General features: G+C 41.3%; 1 long non-coding RNA gene across 1 annotated transcript in view; it reads left to right on the forward strand.

Annotated features, from left to right (window-relative positions):
• Window positions 1-5,043: 5,043 nt before the first annotated feature.
• Window positions 5,044-20,660, forward strand: part of LOC150081623 (uncharacterized) — a 71,926-nt gene continuing 56,309 nt past the window's right edge. Inside the window, exon 1 of the long non-coding RNA XR_016547284.1 lies at window positions 5,044-5,277. This is a non-coding gene — a long non-coding RNA (uncharacterized LOC150081623). The remainder of the gene's footprint in view (window positions 5,278-20,660) is intronic.

The raw sequence follows: 20,660 nt of genomic DNA on the forward strand, positions 1-20,660 counted from the left end.
ACACTGCATGGAAAACTTCATATCTGCTTGTACCAAAATTCGTAAATATTTCTCTTACTGAACTATCTTTAATTCTGTTTCCCCTAGTCTGTATGTTAACTCGGGCTTTCTTTTCACAAATGCAAAACCGATCTAAGTCATTCTGAAGAAGCATAACCTAGTCCAGTCTATTAACCACCGTACATACCGTTAATTTTTCAAACTTTGACAGCTTTTCCTGTATATACCCACATCAATGTCATTCGGAAAAAAGAGAGGTCCCTAACTTGAGGGACGGGCTCGCCACATTAGTCCACTCTGAAGACTGTTCATTAATTACCATCGTCTTCTTTCACTTAGACTCTGATCCACTTAAGGATTTTTCCAGTAATCCCAGTACGCTCCACTTTGTACAGTAGCCTCTCACATGTTGGCTGGTTTCTTACTTTTCTTACGGCACACTGGCAGCTAACGCCATAGTGTGCCAAGTCCATGGTGAAATTAAATTATAAAACTACAATATAATAACTATAAAAATATGTACAGTATATGTAAAATAGAAAATGTTCGTGTAAATGACAAAGTATAATATCGGTTGTTGATTTAAAATCGCTTAAATCCGATGACAGTAATTTATCCTTTGCAGAAAGGAAAAGACGTCTAGGATACTGCAATCATTTGATGAAGTGTAAAACGGCTCAGAGAACTTTAAAATTTGTAAAAAGAATAGGGGGGCTAATTAATAAACACAGGGGCAGTCCATTAAGATATGTTGCACCCTTAAGGCGATATTACAGCAGGCACATATTGGGCGATCATCAGTTAGCATTAGTATTAGTAGGCATATGGTGCAAGAAAGCAAGCTTATATAGCACCACAGCCAAAAAAAAGCCCTTCCCATTGCACCCATCCATTTACTACAAATGTTTGTCTAGTTCTGCGACTTGATCCTGAATTGTGGCTCGATTTCGTCAGAAGATTTAACCGTAATCCTGTGCCAAACTCTGATCTGGCTCTATCAACAGAGCCCACCCAGCACGAAGTGTTGAATATCATTCAGATCACAAAACAACAGCTGATCGTAGCCATCAATTCTCTACCTGCCTCGTCAACCACCGGTGATGGAAGTTCTCCAATTCATGCTCAAATGCCTAAGTCCCTACATTATTCAGCCACTTTTAATTATCTTCAACCAGTTACTCTCGAACCAGATTTTCCCACAGCAGTGGAAAAACTATCTCATCAAACCTTTAGCTAAAGTTCAGTCGCCATCGCAACCTAAACACTACCGACCCATCTCCAACTCCGCCAGCCTGCTGAAGCTCCTGGAGAAGGTCTTACTCCCCATCCTCAGCAGATCTTGCCCAGTAATCCAGCCCAAACTCATTACTCCCTTCCAAACAGATCAATGATCACCAATCTGCTGGCAACCACGAGTACTATCTTGTCAGCATTTGAGAAAAGGCAAGAACTAGCTGTTACTTACTTAGACATTGAGGCCGCATTTGATGCCGTCCAAGTAAATCAACTTCTCACTCTCTCCTGGAATGCCACTTCCACGGAACATATTATGCTTTCTCTTCTGCATGACAGAGCGACAGAGTTATAAAGCTTCATAGAAGAGATTGCACCCTTACAAGATCCGTCACTGCAGGAGTCCCACAAGGAGGGGTCCTTCCGTTTTCATTTATTATCTCCCGACTGGTTGCACATTCTCGGTGTCTATTGAGCTATGCGAATAATATCAAGATACTCACTCCCATCAACCCCAGTCAAGACCTAGATCTGGTAAAACCGGAAATTAACAACACTCTCACCGCAGTCACATTTTACCTCTGCCAGTTTCCCTCTGTCCGAATTCATGGTGTATTCACTGAAGCAAACTCCTTCATTTCTCCAGCCTTCAGTCGGCAACACCCTCATCCCAGTTGTGTCCAGCCATCGTGATCTAGGATCCAGCCATTGTATACGACTCCAAACTTCGATTTAACGCCCACTTAGACATGCTCCTCACACGGCTTCGGTGGATAGCAAAACATCTCCTACATATCACCGATAAAAAGACAACAGTGAAGTACATAAGAACAGTTATCTTTCCACCTTTACTCTATGCTGCTGAAATTTGTGCGTCAGCGGCACCGTCAAATAAAGAAACCACTCTTTGCCACAGAATTCTGACTCCTAAAGTGAGCCAACAGGAAGCACAACCTTCCAGCTCTGATTCGCACCACGCAGCTTGGCGACTCTCTCGGGATTCCACGGCTTCCCACCTCCTTAATCGACGACCAACGCCTCCTAGCAACAGTCAAGATGATAACAGGCATAATTGCAACACCTTCATTCTGGGATACCTGTGGCTGGAGGATTCCGCCTGCTGCCCTTAGGGCCAATCCAGAGCTCTACCCGCGTTCAGCACGACTCCACCTCTTGGACAGGTTCCTCCCTCAGCAGATGCTCAAGCAAACCCAGGCACTTGACGCCGACATAAACAAATTCGCTGTTGACCGAACTTACCAGAAAAAAATTATGACTAGCAGGACTAATCAGCAATGACTGATGTGTACCTTGCATCTGCTCCTGTCTGATTGAGCTAATGCTTCTATCTCGATGTTAAGCCAGCTCGATCAGACCTAACTCTCGCGAGGAGAGAACTCCTCGCGAGGAGTTCTCTCCTTTGTATTTAAATATGTTTTCCTTTGTATAATTACCTTATTTTCGTTTTGTAATTAATTGTTCGAATATCCCGGAAGTATCAGGAGGCTGTAAATCCCTGGCTTTATGGCCATGAAGAGCAATAAAGGTTATCTCTCTCTCTCTAACTTATATAAGTTGCTGACCTCCACTATAACAGATGGAAGTTTGTTCCAACTATCAACCACTCGCCTGCTAAAGGCGAACTTCCGCACATCTATTCTACAATTGTCTTTCCTCAATTTGAATTTATGCCCCCTCAGCTGAGTAATTTGAGCAAGAGGAAGAATCCCATTAACATTGAGCTGGCTCAATTCAATCCATTCAAGGCCTTATATACCTCAATTAGATCATCTCGCAGGTGCCTAGTCTCCAGAGTCCAGAAGCTGAAATTTGCATAACTTAAGCCTTTCTTGGTAACACCAACCCTTTGTTCCCCTTCTCTGTACTTGTTCCAGTAGCTCTACATCCTTATTAAAATGAGGCCTCCAGACCTGTATACAGTACTCAAGGTGTGGCCTGACCATTGCCTTATATAAGGGAACAATAACCTTCTTATGACCTTATCCCTGCTAGCAAAATTTCTGTATATCATTGACAAGACACCATGAGCTACTCTTGCAGCCTTTTTTGCACTGCTCAGAAAACTTCATATCTGACTGCACAATTACCCCTAGGTACTTTTCATTCTCCACTACCCTGAGTGTAGTACCACCCAGTTGATACGTTACTCTGGGGTTCTAAACGAAAAGGAGTGCGTGAGATAACTGTGTCTTATTTGAAGCCTACTTAGAACAACTTCTTCCCTTCATACTTCGTACAAACTAGAACACCAGGCTTTTATTATAGCCTTGATCTGGTAAAGCTTATAACTCTCTTACCTGTTCCACGTCATATGCTATGTCAACAAACATTTGAATAATCGGATTAATTTTCTGTAGTCAACATGGTACTGCTGGACGAAACTCCTTTAAGAGGTTTGTATATATGGCAACCGCATGGGCTGCGTCAATTCTTTTGATCTCAGAGTGACTTGGGATCCAAAAGAAAGATTTCAACACCAGTTTCTGAATTTCTGATACAGACTCTAAACTCTCTCTTGCATCCAATACAAGATCTTCAGTGCACAAGAACGCCGGAAAGAAAGTATAATTAACCATCTTAGTAGCAATCCAAATAGTATTCTGCACTCCCTTCCTGCATTCTTTAATATAACTGGTTGCACCCCATCTATTCCAGGAGCCTTACCCTTTTTGAGCAACAGTTTTTCTGATACTCTTCTCAGATATCGTTATACAGTATCACTAATTTATCGCAATCAGTATTTTTTACCATTAAATTGATTTCAGTTGTTAAAATTGATACAAAATATTTGTAAAACTCATCAGAAATTCCAGCTAGATTGTCCACGATTTCACCATTTCTGATTTGAGGTAGTCCTAAATGATTTTCTGTCTTCCTTTTAGCATCGATATATGAGAAATGTCCCCTATCTCGCTCTTACGAATAGCTCTTTTTTGCAAGTGATTTCTCACATTCAGGTTTCACTTGTCTTATCTGATCCATACAGTATCTGTTTATAGTTCTCACGTGTGCCGGTGTCACGGAATAATCTGTAATTGCCCTCTGCTTCCTTCTTTATATCTGTCAACTTTCTCCTGTCATCCATTTTGCTCTCCTCCTTTTGAGATACTTTGCCGCTGGAAAAAGTGTCTGTATTATCGAGAAACCCATCACATTATGACCTCTCCAAATTCATCACTCTATTGAACGTTAATTTTATTCATTTCTGTAATCAAGCTCTACAGCGGTGGCTTTGTGAGATATGCTAATCACATTAATAAGGCTGCGTTCACAAACGCCACATGAAACGGATGCGACAGTGTTTATTTTCCCTAAGCAACCAATACAACTAAAGAGGTGTGAAAAGACTTTTGTTTTATTGGTTGACTGGCGCTGCCTGAAGTACTAAATTAGAAAGAAAAGTATGGCTTTAAGCCGTACAGTCCAGTTTTGTGAACTGGCATCCTCCATCGGGATTCAGTTGTCCGGCTTTCCAAATTAATAATAAAAAATATATATAATAATAATAAATAAATAAATAAAATAAACAAAATTCAAGTGAAGATGTTTATGGCAATATTGTCAGATTCCTCTGATGTGGTAACCCTAGGGGAAAGGGATTTGGAGCCGGGAAATATTTCTCCACGACTAGTAATAAGCAACATAATTATGCCTAATATCTATTGAATGCTTCTCCTGGGAAACGATACACTCAGATTTCATAATCTATTCTGATTTCTTATTTGTCTTAAGTGTGAATGCTGGATGACTGTCTTCCTCCTTCACTTTGTTTTTCTTCTTTAGCTAGTCCTTAATACAATATGTTGGAATAATGCCAAGGTTGAAGATGACGACATCAACGTGTCTCTGTAACATTTACGAATGCTTGGTTTTGGGAAGAAAACAGTAACAAATTATACGTGAACTTCTGCGAGGAAAATGCTGGAATACTGCCAGTGGGAATCTACTACGCAGTAATTTGTACGAGAGGGGTTAGCCACTTTATCTTTATAAAGTGCGTTGGTCTGTTACAAAGAACCTTGCGTGAGTAGAGAAATTTTTGGAATTTTCGAAGTATTTTATTAGAGTGTATAATTATTTTAAATGTCCCGAAGTCAAATTTTACTCCACAAAGTCACAAAAGTTAACACAAAGAGGACGAAAATCACACTAATTTTAATATTCAATCGGTTCTGTTGAACAGGGCCCCGCGTTCAAATGTTCTAAATAATATCATCCGCGTCTTTTCTGCATGTCTAAGAACGAGCCTACCGTAGTCTTAATGTCTAGTTATCCACATTATCGTAAAATTTGAATACTGCAAAATTTGAAAAAATTAAAATATCACTATTACAAAAATATCCAGCATAAGTTTTGCGCAGTACACCAGGGCCTCGCAAGTAAATCATGAATAGGGCTACACAAACTTGCCCTGATCTGGAAAAGTATGAATAAGTTTACAGAGCTTCTGTAAAACGATAATACACTATTGTTATTATTAGTAGTAGTAAAGGCATGTGATGCAAGAAAGCGAGCTTATATAGCATCAGCCAAAAAAAAAAAAAAAAAAGATAATATTATCTGGAATAAGAATATTATACCCATATATTTTTCCATTAGTGAAATATAGGCCAATCGACAGGTGCTAATATCTTTACAATCAATTTTTTTAGGTCTTTCACCGAACCTATATAAGCTCTTAGATATTTTTACTATATACAATAGTAAGAAAAGTTAGTAATTCTGGTGTACGTGGAAGAGATCAGTACACAGTTACATGAGCACTTATTAAATCATAACGACAGGATTGAAATATAAACAAATTGTAAAGCTGGTTGAAAAAAAACAAAATATTATTTTATGCATAAAATTATTAATAATAATTTTAAGAGTAATACACACCTCACATTTAAAGTAATCATTCAAAAATTACGTAACACAAGCAGATGAGAGAGAGGGGGGGGGGCATCAGATAAAGTGATACGATGCAGAAAGGGTACTCTTCCGCTTGACTTCTTCAGCTGGTCTTTGCTACTCGCAGCGATCAATCGAAGAGAAACCCCCCCCCCCCTTGTAAACATGCTAGAAACACCTCTCTGCACAAGGATAAATCGGCATTACCAGACAGCGAAACTCACAGAGACATCGCAATACGGATTCAAGCAGGGTTCGTCTACTGTGGAAGCCTTGCGTAGCCTATCGGAATCAGCAGCAAACTGCAATAATAAATATCTACTAGTCATCTCCGTTGACTTCGCTGGGGCGTTCGACACCATTTGGTGACCGAGCGTACTGGCAAGACTAAGGCAGGCACAAGTGCCGATCAACTTATACTCCATAATTAGGTCATATCTCTCCGAGAGACGCATCATCGTGGAAGCACCTTATGGTAGAGTGAATCGTGATGTCCGCAGGGGCTATTCCCAGGGTTCTGTTCTGGGGCCACTCCTGTGGAACATGGTTCTGGACGGGTTCTTGGCTTTGCACCTCGGTGATGTGCGCTCCCAGGCCTTTGCTGATGATTTGGTCCTCACCATTGCTGCAGATAGCAGGGCCCAGCTAGAGGAAAAGGCCAATCAGGCAATGCTGATATTGCAAAACTGGACCAGAACCCACTGCCTGACGATATCAACAACAAAGACGTCCTCCATCCTGCTAAAAGGCAAGCTTGATATACGTAGACCGCCACAAATAAAGGTGGGACCTACCACAATAAAATTAGTGACCCAGTTAAAATATTTAGGGGTTATACTGGATGGGATGGTAATCTTACCTTTAAACACCATCTAACTTATATCAGAGCCAAAATTAAAAGATACTCTGCATTGGTGTCTAGGATCGCCAGGCGGGACTGGGGGTTAAACCAACGCACCCTGTCATTGTTTTATAAAACAACCTTTCTATCGATCATCACTTACGCCTCAGCAATATGGTTTCCCAAAACAGCAACTGTAGCAAACTGACGCATCCTTGATGCAACGCAAAGAACTATCCTACTGACAGTTACACATGCTTGTAGAACAACCAGTACCCACGCACTGCAGGTCTTGGCCGGGGCTCTCCCCCTTGACTTAGAGATCACGCGCAGGGGAATGAACTACCACATAGAGAAAGGAATACCTTGTACATACCATGGCTATACTATGGACGTTAATGCACCACAAAAAAAAAATGAAAAGACAAGACTGCAAAAACACCTGATGCAAGTTTGGCAGGAGCGCTGGGCCAACTCAAATAAGGGAAATATCACCAGGAAATTCATTCCGAACATCGACAGGATGTACCCCACTCCCCCAACTTGGTTTCAACCTGGCTTATACACCACCTATTTACTGACTGGTCACGGGGCCTTTAAAGCCAAGCTGACAGCGCTGGGGATTGAGGTGGATCCGAGCTGTGCTTGTGGGGAGCTTGAGTGCTGGGAGCACATTATGTACGATTGCACCCATTATGAGGACCTCAGGTGCAGACTGATCACTGCAATACACTACCTCCCCAAGAACTTGGAATCACATCTATTGGACTCACTAGAGGAATACAGGGAGCTAAAGGAATATGCCCAAAAACTATTTGGTAGGCATAAAACACTGATAGCCATCTACAGAAGAAGATAAAAATAATAAAATAAAATAAATAAATAAAAAGAGACACAGAACACGCGTGGAGAGGACTCAAGGAGAACCTCCTTCAGGAACCTGCTCACTACTAATCATCTAAAACCAGCAACCCCATGGAGATGCGGATCTTCCCATGATGAAGAGAACCACAGCCATTGATAACAGACTAACAACGGACCTGACCAGTGTTCATAGCTCAGGACAAATCTGGATACTAAAGGCTACCGATGACAGAGAAGACCGACGAAGATAGAGAAACTCCCAAGTTGCTGCCTTGACGGAGCCATATTGGCTCAAGGCTCTGCACTCTCTTGTGCAGTGCAATTCTTTTACTCCCACACCCGTCACCTCCCTCCCCTGCCGTCACCCGGCAGGGGAGGGAGGTGACGGCTTGTTGTCTCCTCTCTTCCCTGCCACACCATTCCTTCCCTCTGGTGGGGCATGGGCATGCCTCACTGAATAATTAGGGGTAACCTATCCTATCGACTCTCTTCTTCCTATTTCACCCTCCAGCCTTCACTCTCCCCTCCCAGCACTTTCTCTTGCACAGTGTATAGCCCTACACGTCCAAATTTAAAATACACCAAAAAAATTTCGCCCAACCTTTTAGGCACTTCAGAAACAGGCCTTCAGCATCAAACCCCATATTAGCGCTTTAATGTAAGTGAACTAAAATCAACCGCGGTCGTTCCAATTTCATTTTAGGTTCTAGCCACTAAAATACCAGGAAAGTAAGTGGCAGGACCTGCCAGAGTACAATTGACTCAATGGTAACACCCGGCTAGCCTCCACGTAGCGAGGTATGGGCAACGTCGGGTCCCATTAGGGGCCTGGTGGCCAATAAGCCGGATAAACAATGGGCACAACATATAACGCTACTCATGACCCACACACTTCTAAATCCTTGGCTTTGACAGGGTACTGTCACCGATACATAGAACATTCGCGGAGATAGGAGAAATCCCAGGAGCCGCTAGACCCTCAATATACCTCATACCTCAACCGAAAAAAGACTGAGAAGCTGTCAAAAGGTGTGCTTCTGCTACAGAATAATGACGCTGCGCATTCCTCGCATGTTGCAGTGAAGAGTGCCCACGAATATTAAATTAAATTTTCTGTTTATACTCCGGCACGACAACCAAGTCAGTAGAGTTTGAAATATGGGTTTGAAATATTATTATTGCTGCTCTTATATTATTTCTCCATGATTGGGGGATCCCACTCTGTGACGGGTACTGCTACAAAGTACACAGGGCGGTTGTAATGTCTGGTGTTACTGTTGGTCGAGGAACTCTCTGACTATCCTACAGGTGTTCAGGATTGCGACTTTCTGGAGTTTCTTGTAGGTGTTCTCTGGGAGACCTATTGCTGCTGCTATGTAGAGTCTTTGGTACCATACCGGTGGTTGACACGATGATCGGGATGGTCGTTACTTCTTGCATATGCCACATCTCCTTGACCTCATGTCAGGCCGCGGGTGCATAAGTACACATGCCTTGAGTGACGGGGGTTCAAGCCTGTGACTACTAAATGCGGTGCTGTTTCTTGTATTCTGTCTTCTGAACTCTGACTGTTTGGTCGTCCCGGAGTATACACAGAAAATTTATTTATTAATAATAATCCCTCCTGAGAACTACCACTGGACATAAGCCCAAGCTAAATAGGTCCACCTCCATTGATGGATGATATCGCAGAGAAATATTAATAATACTGCATCGAGTGTGGCGCATGTTCAGGCCTTAGGCCTTAGAGGGGTCGGTTCGAAAAATCAGAGAGTCTCTCGAGGAAGACAGTGGAGCGAGTGGTGCTGTCCCTCATATGGCTACCACAAGAGAAGGGCAAGACCATCCAGCCCCACCAACTGGAGGTGCTTCCAGCGCTAGTTACCACCCAGGAAGGGTGAAAACGCCAATGCATGAAGTGGAGCATCGAAATAAATACGTCGATCATGGAAGCATGCTACGAAATAACGAAGCTAGAGACCAATATGACAACTTAGAGGGCGCGACTACATACTAAATGGCTGGAACGATTCTCGGATATTCAGGTCAGCGAATAGCGGACCAGAGAAGGACCATCATCACGAAGAACCTGATAGCTCCTGCAATCTTGTAAAAAATTAAGTAGGACGTGAGCGATCAATTGCAAAGGATAAAGAATATGGAACCAGAGGAGGAAGTACATACCACCACTGAACCAGATGAGGAAGAGCAAGAAGAACAACCCACAGCAGCTGAAGGGGAAAGAGATGAGGTCATGATATCCACAATAGAAGACGAGTGGAAGAAGGCCCTAACAGAATTTGAAGGAATGGACCCCACAAAGATTCACATGATACCGAAGCAGAGGCCGAATAGAACTTTCTGGAGAGTCACAGACCACCTGAATCGGCACATAATACCGCATTACCTCGACAGCAATGGTGCAACACTGGAGGCTATCCACACAGCCATGTACTGTGCTGTGGTAGCAGCCACGAGGATTAACGGAAGAGAAGCGAGAGACCAGCAGCAGAATAACTGAAAACAGAAAGAATCACCAGCTTTGGAAAGAAGACTTCAGCAGAAGATAAAAGAATTAAGAGTAAAGTTAGGCCAATTGACCCAGTACCAACGGGGCAATAGGAGTAAGAAATTAATTGGAAAAGTGAAGAGCATCCTCAAGAGAGACAGCATCCACAGCAATGAGACAAAAAAATCAGAGAATAGGAAAGTACTTGGACACATTGAAGCAGAACCGCCTTGCACTCAGCCAGAAACTACACCGATACAGAGAGAGCTCCCAGAGGAAAATAAACAACCGAATATTCGATGAGGACCAAGGAGGCTTTTACAGGAATCTCGGAGAAAATGGGAAAGAAGGGAACGGACCACCCGAGAAAACGATTGAGGAGTTCTGGGGAAACATATGGAGCAGGGAAGTAAGACATAACAGCCGAGCCACCTGGATAGAACCAGAACGCAAGACAACCAAGGACGTACAAGAAATGAGAAGGTGGGAGATTCGAGAATAAGAAGAAGTAAAACAGACGATCAAGGACTCTCACAACTGGCAAACTCCAGAAATAGATAAGGTTCACAACTACTGGCACAAGAAGCTCACTTGCACACAAGCACCTGGCAGAGCAGTTCACTCGAATGATAAGGCACCCAGAGACAATCCCGAAGTTTCTCAATCAAGGAATCACATATCTGAAGACTAAAGATGAAAATACAGGAAACCCTGCGAAATATAGGCCAATAACCTGCTTCCCAACAATGTACAAGATCCTGACCAGCTGCATAACCAGGAAGATATCAGACCACTTGGAGAGCCAGAACATAATGGCCGAAGAGCATGTGGACATGTGTTTTTGTAATGGGCGGCTCCTAGAACGTTAGTTCAACTCCGCCTCGTATCTCTGTGAAGAACAGTATCACTACAAATGGGCCAGATATGTGTGTGACGTCGGTTTGTGTGTATTATGTGTGTGTTCTGTTGTTCTGTTCTGGCCACTTGGCTACCCAGAAGCATCAGTCACCTGGAGAGATGATTCTGGGTACTCGTCCACACCACGGGAAGGTGGGCCAGTCTCAGCTAATCACGTACTGTCTCAATACGAGACTCTGATCCACCTGATGTTGGCAAAAGGTGGGCCAGATTCCTCTAGGGGCCCACTCCAGAGGAGAGAAAAAAAAAAAAAAAGAAAAAAAAAAAAAAAACATATATATTTATTTAGACTTTCCCGTGGTGCAAAAGAAAAAAAAAAAATAATAATAATAATAAAATAATAATATCACTGTAGAACGCAAAAAAAAAAAAAAAAAGTGACAGCAACCCTGAAAACGCAAAAAAAAAAAAAAAAAAACCAACCATGTGACTGATTGTAGAACGCGAAGAGAAAGGAAAAAATAAATAAATAAAATAATTAAAGAAATAAAATAAATTAAAATAAATAAAAAAAAAAAAAAAAAAACAGCCATGGACTGATTGTAGAATGCGAGAAAAAAAAAAAAAAACATATATACATATATATTTATAAAAAAAAAAAAAGGGGGGGGGGGAAGAGAAAGAGAGAGAGAGAGAGAGATGTTTTCCTTCCTGAACACAGGCCGCAGAAACAAGCTCCACAGCCCATGCAGCAGGATGGGGGGAGGGGGGAAATACATGGTCGGTTTCAGTCCACTGCTGGGTCATCGATGTTTGCCACTGGTGGTCTGTTAATCCTTCTTCTGCGCCTAAAGATTTCAACTGAGTAGGTTTGCAGTGCAGGGAGGTTGTTAGGGTTCTGTAGGAAGAGCTCTAGATGCTCGCCAGAGATCTGTGTACAGCTGACAAGGTTGTGTCTCAGATCAGCATACGCAATGCACTCGAATAGTACATGCCACCAGTTCTCTTTGGCTCCACAATGGCAGAGATCTGTTGGGTGGAGACCCAGATGGTGTAATTTTTCATTCATGGATCCGTGTCCGGTAATTAGGTATGATGTTTCTAGTGAAGGGGTGAACCAAGACTGTACAGATTTAGTGGCAGTGTAGGTTACATCAGGTAGGAATCTTTTTGTGACAATGCCCTTTGTTGAATTATGCCATCGAGTTTGCCAAATGATGAAGAGCTCGTTGTAGCAACGTGTCATCTCAGCCTTGGGGTCAACATCCAGATTAACCTCAATGTCAAGGATCCTTGTTGGGATATTTTTCTTAATTCGGAAGCACAACCCTCGGAAGGTGACATGTAGATCGAGCGGAAGTGCTCCCGCAATGACCTGAATGGCAGGAGTGGAGACCGTTCTACACACTCGGCAGATTGCCATTAACATTGACCTCTGGATGGTTCCAAGCTTGTCTCGCATCTTTACAAGAGTTACCCGATGGAACCAGGCTCCAGCTGCATAGGTCACAATTGGTAAAAATACTGCGTTGTAATACAACCGCAGGGACCTTTTGGAGAGTCCCCAATCATTCTTAGAGATGCGTATGATGGTTCCTGAGAATCTCTTAACTTTGTTTCTTAAATTAACAAGATGTGGAAGAAAGCTGATTTTGTGGTCAATAATCACTCCAAGTACTTTGGTTTCGGTGACGATTGGCAGTTGAGCATTACATATCTTTACCTGCGGTGGGCGCCTGAGATCCAGTCTATTCTTGAATAGCATCATTTTGGTTTTTGTTGGGTTGATATGCAACTTATTAAGTGCGGCCCAAGTTGAGAGATCGTCGAGGACCTGGTTTGCATTTTCTTCAATGGCCTTCCGTGAATGCCCTGACACCACAACTGTGAGATCATCGGCAAAGGCCACAATTTTTGTATTCCTGAAGGTGCGGGAGAGCCAGTCTTGGAGGACTATGTTCCAAATGAGGGGTCCCAGGACTGACCCTTGGGGACAACCTCGATTTACTGATCTTGTGACTTGCTGGAATTTTTACTTGAGAATAACTGCTCGGTCGGAAAAATAGTTCTGGAAGAGGCTGTATAATTGCTGGGGGCAAGCGGCAGTTCGAAGGCGTGCCAAGGCACTATCCCACCAGACGGTATCGAAGGCTCCCTCGAAGTCTATGAAGATGGCCAATTCGAATTTTTCTTCAGAACTTTCAATATGTAAAACCAAATCGAACAGAGCTTCAGAGCTTCGAACAGAGCTTCAGAAAGGATGCAAGCGGCTGAGCAAAAGATGAAAGGAGCAATTAACCATAGATGACGCGGTTATGGAGCAAGCCTACAAGAAGCGCCGCAACATGTACACAGCCTACATCGATCACCACAAGGCCTTCAACTCCGTGCCTCACAGCTGGCTAATAGAGGTGCTGAACATCTACAAAGTCAATCCGATAGTGACAAACGTCCTAGGAGAAACGATAGCGAAATGGATTATCACCATTAAGGTCGAAAACATCACAACCAGGTCAATCCCCATCAGGAGAGAAAACTTTCAGAGAGATGCCCTGAGCCCATTGTGGGTCTGTGTAGCGCTTAACCCGCTATCCACCATGCTCAACGGTAGCAAGTACGGATATAACCTCAAAGAAGGAAGGAAGAACCTGTACATCCTGACCCACCTGATGTATATGAATGACATCAAGCTCTACGCGGGAACCGAGAAGCACTTCCAGCAACTACTCCAGATCACTGAAGAATTCAGCAATGATATTAGGATGGAAATTGGTCTAGACAAATGCAAGACCCATGGATTGCACCATGGAAAATTAGGCAACTGAAACAACCAGCTGCAGACTGGTAAAGAGATCGAAGCGATGGCAGAGGGAGAGGCCTACAAATACTTGGGGATGATGCAGGCTGAGCAGTTATAGCACAAGGAAATTAAGGCCTGCCTAACAGAAATATACCACCAGACTCAGAAACCTGCTGAAAGCAAAGCTGACGGAGGGAATGCAGTTAAAGCCATAAACACCTATGCAATCCCAGTGCTAACATACTCTAGGAAGGACAAGGTTGGACTAACACCGAGCTGGAGGATATCTTGAGAAAGACAAGGACAATGATGACAAAGAGCCGCCAACACCACCCGAAATCTGCCGTGGAGAGACTGACAATTGCCCGGGAGGAAGGGACCTGATAGACCTCATTGAGCAACAGAAGACACCGATAGTAAACCTGAAGGATTACTTCCAGAAACACACAGCAGCATTCCACTAGTCCATAAGGAAGATATACAAGCGGTATATCCAACTCAACCTGAGCGATGAGTCTTCCCCTCAACCAGGAGATACAAACGAAGCTAGAAAGGTGGTCAGAGAAGACACTACAATGATCTCCATCAAGATCATATAGATAAAATTGCTTCCAATGCATGGCTCACGAGCGGACACTCTTCCCCGAGACTGAAGGATTCATGCTCTCCATCCAAGACCAGGTAATCAACACCAGAAACGATAGAAAATACATCGACAGGAGATCAAAGAGATGTGGCATATACAATAAGTAACGACCATCCTGATCATCGCGTCAACAACAGATATGGTGCCAAAGACCCTATATAACAGCCTAGCAGCAAAAGGTCTCCCAGCGAACACCTACAAGGAACTCCAGAAAGTCGCAATCCTGAACACCTGTAGGACAGTCAGAGTTCCTCGACCAACAGTAACATGAGACATAACAACCACACTGTGTACTTGGTAGCAATACCTTTCATGATGTGGAATCCTCAATCAGGGAGAAATAATATAAGAGCAATAATAATAATATTATTATTATTATTATCCATATGATGCAAAGAAGCCTATGGCTTATGCTGGACCAGCCAAAAAAATTTCCCGTCACCAAGAAAGAAAAGGATGATATCCAGCTCAGGACCTTGGGTTTGCCAAGCCCACTCACCAGATGTCAGCCCCTGGGGTTAATTGCCGTATACTGCTTATTCTCCCGACTTGCCCTTGGATTTCTTCCTCTTTCATGCCCTGAAGTCCTTTCTTCGTGGAAAACAATTTGCTTCTGCTGCTGATGAGGTGATTTCAGCCGCCGATGCATGGTTTACAGGACAGACAGAAGACTTCTACAAAACTGGCCTGTGGAAGTGTATTGAGTGTTGGCAAAATGTATCATTTTGTCTAGTGACTATGTTTAAAATGTGTAATATAGCTGTTTGTTTAAATCTTCCATCATGACTTCTTCTGGGTGAATACAAATCGTTTTTGAAACTCATCCCCTTTTAGAATCGCTGCTGATAAGCAAATCATCAGTATTACTTCATTCTCCCTTAATGCCTTTGATGTTTAGTTTCGATGTTGAAGAAGGATCCATGTATGCTAACTTTTTACGTATGGATTTAACAGATCAAGAAAACTAGAAGTTTATTGCTTAATATAGGACCCTCGCCGATAGCAGAGTTGGTAGTATCGCTGTCCTCCTCACATCTTGTGTCAAAGAACTAAATTCGAGTCCTGTCGGTGATGGGAGGAATTTTTATGGGTATTTTTCACAACGTGGCTGATTTAGTCGGTTTCAGGCGAAGGAAACATGGTCTCCCCCCCCCCCAAATCGTCCTCACAACACACGCAATTCATATAGTATACACAGAGCAATATGGCTTTAGTCAGTGGCATAGCTACCATGTAGGCAGACAAGGCAATTGCCTCTGGGCCCGGCGTCTTTGGCTATGTCCTGTTTTTTTTTGCAATTTTCATTAATTAAGCAGGGCCCGAATAAGTTCTTTGCCTCCGGTCCGGGAAAAGGGTAGCTACGCTAGTGGGTACCACTTGCTGCATTTCTCATCATCAGATTCAGTTGGTGTGCATAGCATTGAATAAAATGTGCATTTTTGTACACTTCTTTTATTTTAGCTTGAACTCTCCCTTTCTTGCCTCTCATCACACTTGCGCCATCAAATGTCTGAGCAACCATTTTGTGAGTATTTGCTTCAAGGATTATGTCTAACTGATCTAGAATGCATTTCGATATTTCGTCTGCCGTTTGGTTTTCCGGAGTGAAAAAAAAAACCCAAAACCGCTCAAAAATGTCTCCATTCAGTTCATATCTCAGAACCATACCATTTCTGTATGTTTTGAAACATCTGTTGTGTCATCAGCCATGACAGCTACGAATGAAGTTTCTTTAATTTCTCTTTTTATTTCAACCCGGCATATTTGCAGCAAACAGTCAAGAATATCATTCTGAATATGTTTTGAAATGTCTTTAAATGCTGCATTACTTTCTAAATGGTTCTTTAAATTGGAATCTAATGTACAGGTGAAATTTATTAATCCTCTGAATACGCCTGGATTTTTAGAATCGTCTTTTTCGTCATGTCCATGTAAAGGAATTTCAAACTGTCCACAAAATTTAATGAAGTCTCTTATTTTAGATAATACTTCACGATCCTTGGTAATTTTTCTGTTATGTTTGCAGATCGAAAGTCTGTAGGCCTCGCTAATTATTTAATATTTACGCTTCCTAAAAGCGATAGTGAAATCAAATTATCAATGTTTCTTCGAACTCTCATATTTCTCATTCTGTTTATGTTTGTAAAGCCACTTTTTGTCCACATTAAGTCACCTCCGAACAGTAAACATGGAAAGCAAAACAATGAATTTTTAACTTCACAACCACAAAGCCAACTTTTCCTTTGGTACCATTCAGTTTTAAAACTGCAAATATATTTCTTATTATTACTTATTCCCCGCTGAAAAATTTGAATCTTTGATGTGGGACGGATTTCTTTTTTAATCACATTTTTTTCTTGGAGAGATAATTGTGAAAAACTAAGTTGCTGAAGTTTATTCACTGTCATGTAATTTACTTCATGACTTAGTATGGAGGCCATGATCGAATCAAATTTCACAAAATCGTGTGTCGTAGAAATAATGTTTTACTTACACATTACCTCATAATATAACTTCAACTTACCAAGTTCAGGCTCAATTCACAATTAAGCTGTAATCACATAATTACACTGTTGGATGTTGAGTATTGACTTAAAACTGATATTATTTAGTTACTTAATGGGAATTCGGGCGAATAACAAAAATACACCGACATTGTGGCTACACACTCATCATGGTCTACGATGAAATCTGCACTGCGCGCTTTACAGTGACTTTGATTCGTTTCACCTATAAAAAATGTATATTGGCAAGTTGCTAATATGCTGGTTGCCAGTGACAACCAACTACCAGATATTCACTGGAATGCAAAATGTGTCACTGCCTGGCGCACACAGTGAGGCCTAGGGGTAATTAAATTTCAAACTTGGAAACGATTTCTTGTTTTTATTCGTTTATTATTGAAATGATTATTGGACTACGACGCATACTATATGCGGGTTATGTTCATAAAAATATTCATTGTGTTGCATTGTTCTTCACAAAATTTCATATACAGTAATTCCGTTTACTGTATGTCTAGATTTGGTTGCCTGTAGCTGCAATCGTGTCCTACATGTCTATGAATAAAGAATTTTATTATTATTATTATTATTTAAAAAGCTGGGGGTGCTGCAGTGCCTAAGGACGAGCCGCCCCTGCTTCCACATTCATAGATTTTCTCGCAAATCCCGAATAATTCTTTCTTTGTCTCTTCTCCAAATCCTTTTATAATTTCTGCTGGTATATCATCCAGTCCAGCTGTCTTCCCTCTTTTTAACAAGGCCACTACCTTTTCAAATTCTTCTCTGATTAGTTTTGGCCCTAATGTCTCTTCTTCATCTTCTGCTGTCACTGGACAGACGTTAGTGTTATTTATTTTAACATATAGCTCTTCTGTATATTCCTGCTATCTTCTCCTTATGTGTTCTTTGTCATATAGAATTTTTTCGTTCTTGTTTTTTATTTTCTGAGAAATATGTGTATATATAAACCGTATGTTTGGTCTATATTTCTTGATAGTTCAGAAAATTTACTTGATACAGCATTTTAGAAAACTATAACTCACTAGTTATCTGTCTATACATTAAAAAAGTTTTCCTCCCAGTGATATTTATTCGAGCCAATGGGAGAAGAGGAAGAGGCAATTACGTCACTACAAATGTAATTAATTATTGACAACTGCCTCCGTTCACCAAACCTTTTTTGTATATTAATGAATGTTTTATACAGTATTTGTAAATAGTTTAAATATTTGTATAGTTCGTAAATATTTTAAATACAGGCAGTTTTCGCTTTACGAGTTTTTTTCCCAAAGTATCAACAAAATCGAAAATATGAACATTAATCGCAAAAAATAAATCTTAAATATTCATAAATACTGCATTCCAAACCATGTGCGTAGCTATACAATACAATTTACCCCGCTTTACGATATTAATCCGTTCCAGAGACACCTTCGTATCGTTAAAATATCATAATGTGAACTTAATAACACATTGTTTTTTGGTAATTCGTTTCAAGATCTCGGAAGCTGAAATTTTCTTGTAAGCTATTTATCTCTCTAAAAGTAAGCTATTCTTTTCTTCTAAGCTATTTATCTCTCCAAAATGTCATTTTTAAGGTCACGAGCGTGACCTTAAGGCCATATAAAAGGTCGTGAGCGTAGTTTGTAAATTGTATTAGTTACCATTTCAATTAAACGCACTACTTTCATTGTTATCATATTTTCTGTTATAAGAACCAATTTTGAACTCCTTTGTGACATTTTTCTAAAGCACATTTCTGGAGGTCACGATCATAAAACAATTTGCACTTCCAGTTTATTGGGCTTTTCTGTTCCTTCCCACCTGGCTACGGAGGCGCCTTTAACATTTGTAAGTCGTAAATAATTTCTCTATTATTATAATTTGCTTGATTTTACAGGCTATGTTTTAATTTCTTTCGATAAATCAATCATTGTTTAAACATAAACTAATTAGCTAACTAGTTTCATTGTTGAGAACGTAACCCCTATTTTTAACCTTATGTCTATGGGAAATGAATTCCCGCTTTACGAGCGCGGGCTACGAACGAATTAACTCCTGAAGTCGAGAACTACCTGTATTTGTATAATATGTAAATATTTTAAATATTTGTATAGTTTGTAAATACACTGTATTTCAGTTAAATATTTTAGTCCTGCTCTTTGGGATGCAACAATATTCCTCATGTATTATGGAACCGTTTTTATTTTGGAAGCCTTTTCCTAAGTGACATATATAAACGCAGGTAAATAATTACATAGTGATATTAGCTGAAGTCCAGTATAGTATACACCGGCAGGTACGTCGATGAAAGCGGGGAAGACAGCGATAATTGACAGTTAAGGCACTTCCCTTTTCTGATTGTTTTGTGTCGTCGAGGAGGGGGGAACTTATCTTAGGTAGGGTATTTATCCCTCCATCCCGCTGTTTTTAAATGGGAAAAGGAGTTCCCGATTTGTGGAGAAAAACACCGTAGGATGGGCGGGGAAAGCAATGGCTTCTGCCAATCACTGCTTTGTTCCTCTCCGTTTGTCGAAATATGGGAATCACAACTTGTCAATCACTGCTTTCCCACTGTTTTGCTTGCCGCCATGTTGCAGGGTGTATACCGTTCTAGAATTTATTTATTTATTTATTATAAGGCCGCACACTACAATGCACAGGTAAATAATTACATAAGTCATTTCCTGATAAGATATCGACGAATGCGTTTCGATTGGTGTGTCTTTTACGTAGAAAATATTTGACTTATTCCGCATACCTCTACATTTTACGCAGAAAGGCGTGCGCGGGGGTAGGCGAACAGGGGCGAGTATTTATTAAGAAATAAAATACAAATTCGCTCTAACGCAGGAAGATGTGCTCATTTTCTCAACTTTAAGAGCTTATATATAAAAAAAAAAAAATCTTGTTTATACTCTGGCACGACCAGCAGGTCAGTGGAGTTAACAATTAATTAATCAATACAAACGTTTATCGTATTTAGCAGTCACGGGCTTGAATCCCAGTCCTCTCAAAGAGTGTGTGCTACTGCACTCGCGCCCCCTAGTATTTATTTAGAAATAAAATTCTAATTTGCTCTAATGCAGGAAGATGTGCTAATTTTGTCAACTTTAAGAGGGTGTCTCAAAAATATTGGTACAAACGTTTAGGGGAGGTAGGTAACATCTAAAGGAATGTAAATTGCTTTAGATGTTACCTACCTCCCCTAAACGGAATGTAAAACCCATAACCGGAACCGTCACCGTAAGTCGGTACACGGCGCTGTTCAATAGTTCGGGAGCTGAAAAATTTCTGATTTACTCATTCAAGCAGTAGTCGCCGCACGAAGAGCATGTATCGATATACGAACTGTGAACTGGCAGACATACACCTAGTGTATGGATTAGCAGAGGGCGCACACGGTGTGCGCCCCCATGCGGCACAACATCGCTTCGCAATAAATGTGTAGGCAGGTATGGTCGGTGACTGCTTAGTCGGCCCATACCTGT

Source organism: Mastigoproctus giganteus, chromosome 8 (genome assembly GCF_048544385.1).
Source record: "Mastigoproctus giganteus isolate SK-2022 chromosome 8, ASM4854438v1, whole genome shotgun sequence".
Taxonomy (NCBI): domain Eukaryota; kingdom Metazoa; phylum Arthropoda; class Arachnida; order Uropygi; family Thelyphonidae; genus Mastigoproctus; species Mastigoproctus giganteus.